Consider the following 3,688-nt stretch of genomic DNA (forward strand, 5'->3'; position numbering starts at 1 on the left):
CGCAGCATCCTTATAGGCTCAGCAGTGCTATGTTGGCTAGCACTATGGAAGAAAGAGACTTGGGGGTCATCGTTGAGCACAAGATGAACATGAGCCTGCAATGCGATGCTGTGGCTAGTAAAGCGACCAAAACGCTGCCTTGCATCTATAGATGCTCAAGCAAATCCCGGGACGTCATTCTCCCCTTGTACTCGGCCTTAGTGAGGCCGCAGCTGGAGTACTGCGTCCAGTTTTGGGCTCCACAATTCAAAAAGGATGTGGAGAAGCTTGAGAGAGGCCAGAGAAGAGCCATGCGCAGGATCAGAGGTCAGGGAAGCAGACCCTACGATGACAGGCTGAGAGCCCTGGGGCTCTTTAGCCTGAAAAAGCGCAGGCTCAGGGGTGATCTGATGGCCACCTACAAGTTAATCAGGGGTGACCACCAGCATCTGGGGGAACGTTTGTTCACCAGAGCACCCCAAGGGATGACGAGGTCGAATGGTCACAAACTACTACAAGACCGTTTCAGCAGGCTGAGCGCCCTGGGGCTCTTTAGCCTGGAAAAGCGCAGGCTCAGGGGTGATCTGATGGCCACCTACAAGTTTATCAGGGGTGACCACCAGTATCTGGGGGAACGGTTGTTCACCAGAGCGCCCCAAGGGATGACGACTAGGTCGAATGGTCATAAACTACTACAAGACCATTTCAGGCTGGACATAAGGAAGAAGTTCTTTACTGTCCGAGCCCCCAAGGTCTGGAACAGCCTGCCACCGGAGGTGGTTCAAGCGCCTTCATTGAACACCTTCAAGAGCAAACTGGATGCTTATCTTGCTGGGATCCTATGAACCCAGCTGACTTCCTGCCCTTTGGGCAGGGGGCTGGACCGATGATCTTCTGAGGTCCCTTCCAGCCCTAATATCTATGAAATCTAGTGAGTGAACAGGTTGCTTTAAATTAGAACACCCAGCTTTAAGTTATTTTGCCAAGTTTCTGGGTGGCGGTTAGAGGTAAATGTGAAATACTGTTGAAAAATCCCTAGGGGCCTCTATACACATGTTCTGGGATGGGGAGAAGGGTGCTTTAAATAGAACATCTCCCAGAGCCTTTCTAATTAAAGCACCTGCAGTGTCACAAGTATTCAGCATCCCATGCTTCAAAATGGCGGTGAGGGTGCTTTAACAAAGCTGATTAAAAAAGCTTTAGTTAAAGCGCTGCTGCTGCCATTTTGAAACATGGGCACATGATGCAGAGGCTGCCAATTGACAGCCCCCAGCCATGAATACACATGATGCAGAGGCTGCTGGAGCTCACTAATTATCACATTTCAGCTGACTGGCAACAAACTCGATTAATTGAGTCTGTTCTGACACATACTAAGTACCACATGTCGGAGCAGGGGTCCATCACTGGTGCCCTATATTTGCATGCAGCCATTTGTCCTGCCAACCAGTGCCTGGTGGAACAGCAACATAAAGGTTTTAATGGTTGGGTGTCAGGCTTACACTCAAAAAGCTAGCATTGCGTTGAGCAGGGTCATGCCCAGGTTTCTTCAGGAGGCTCCTTGGTGGTGGGGACAGGTTCTAGAATGATTCCATGAGGGTTTTGCCCCATGAACCCAGCAGAAGGGCAGCTCCTTATTGTAGCAATGTAAATAGTACATGCGGTTGGTGAGTGAACTAGTGCCTGGCATGGCCAAAGCATTCTTTGGGCCAGACAAAACCATGGGCAAGGGTGTCCAGGAGAGTTCCACAGTGCCACAGAGGCATGGTGTGGGGTGGCCAAAGAAGGATTTGTAGCTATCGTCCCAGTCTGACATCCAGTTCCTTATTTGGATCTATATGCTTAACACAGTGTCTGGGGGGGTGGTGACAATTGGCAGCTTGGCATGGCCAAACCGTGCTTTGGGCCAGGCAAGTCCTTTATCAGACATGTCCAGGAACATCCCCTGCTGGCACAGAGACATGTTCTGTAGTGGCCTAAGAAGGATTTCCAGTAATAATCCCAGGCCATAATCCAGTTCCTTATTTGGTCCATATATTTCACACTGTGGCTGGGGTGCTGTCAGTTGGCAGCCTGGCACAGCCAAACCAAACTTTGGGCTGGGCAAGTCTCTGGTCAGAGGTGTCCAGGAGAGTGCCCTGGTGCCACAGAGCCATGGTGTGGGATAGGCCTAGAAGCATTTCTATTTCTAATCCCAGTCCAGAAACCAGTTCCTAATTCAAACCCATATATTTAGCACAGTGGCTGGGGTGCTATCAATTGGCAGCCTGTCACAGCCAAATGGCACTTTGGGCCAGGCACATCTCTGGTCAGAGATATCCAGGAGAGTCCCCCTGGTGGCACAGAGACATTGTGGGGGGCGGCTCAAGAAGGATTTGTAGCTATAATCTCAGCCCAAAATCTAGTCCGTTATTCAGATCCATACGTTTAGCACAGTGGCAGGGCTGCTGTCAGCCAAATCATGCTTTGGGCCAGGCAAGTCCCTTGTCAGAGATGTCCAGGAACATCCCCCGCTGGCACAGAATCATGTTCTGCAGTGGCCTAAGAAGGATTTCCAGCTATAATCCCAGGCCATAATCCAGTTCCTTATTCGGGCCCATATATATAGCACAGTGTCTGAGGGGTTGTGTCACTTGGCATCCTGGCGTAGTCAAAGGGCACTTTGGGCCAGGCAAGTCTCTGGCAGGAGATGTCCTGAGCATGCACTAATGGCACAGAGACATTTTATGTGGTGGCCCAAGAAGGTTTTCTATGTATAACCCCAGCCCAAAATCCAGTTCCTTATTCGGGTCCAGATACTTAGCACAGTGGCTGGGGTGCTGTTAGTTGACCAAAGAAGGATTTGTAGCTATTGTCCCAGCCCAAAATTCAGTTTCTTTATCGAGGTCCATATACTTAGCATAGTGGCTGGGGGGCTGTCAATTGGCAGCCTGGCATGGCCAAACTGTGCTTTGGGCCAGGCAAGTCCCTCATCAGAGATGTCCAGGAACATCCCCCGCTGGCACAGAGACATGTTCTGCGGAGGCCCAAGAAGGATTTCTATCTTTAATCCCAGCCCATAATCCAGTTCCTTATTTGGGTCTATATACTTACCACAGTGGCTGGGGGGCTGTCAATTGGCAGCCTGGCAATGCTAAACCCTGGTTTCGGCCAGGAAGTCTCTGGTCAGAGATGTCCAGCAGAGTCCCGCAGTGCCACAGAGGCATGGCATGGGGTGGACCAAGAAGGATTTCTAGCTATAATCCCAGCACAAAATCCAGTTCTTTATTTCGGTCCGTATATTTAGCACAGTGGCTGGAGTGGTGTCAGTTGGCAGCCTGGCTCGGCCAAAATGCACTTTGCAAGTCTCTTTTTAGAGATGTCCATCAGAGTCCCCTCGTGGCACAGAGATGTGGTCTGGGGTGGCCAAAGAAGTATTAGTAGATATCATCCCAGCCCAAATTTCAGTTCCTTATTTGGGTCTATATTCTTAGCACTATGGCTGGGGTGCTGTCAGTTGGCAGTCTGGCATGGCTGAACTGCGCTTTAAACCAGGAAGCCCCTGGAGACTGCCAGACTGATTGTACCGGTTTGAATGGTGCTGGCACCAGACATTTGGGGCAGGAAGCGGGTGGGGGACTCTGTGTCTGTGACACCAGCCCCACCCCTGTGCCCCTCCCAGAGCCAGCAGAGAACCCAGGTGTCTGGGCTCCCAGGGCTGCAGTTCAGC

This window comes from Alligator sinensis, unplaced genomic scaffold, assembly GCF_000455745.1.
Source record: "Alligator sinensis unplaced genomic scaffold, ASM45574v1 scaffold1023_1, whole genome shotgun sequence".
NCBI classification, from domain to species: domain Eukaryota; kingdom Metazoa; phylum Chordata; order Crocodylia; family Alligatoridae; genus Alligator; species Alligator sinensis.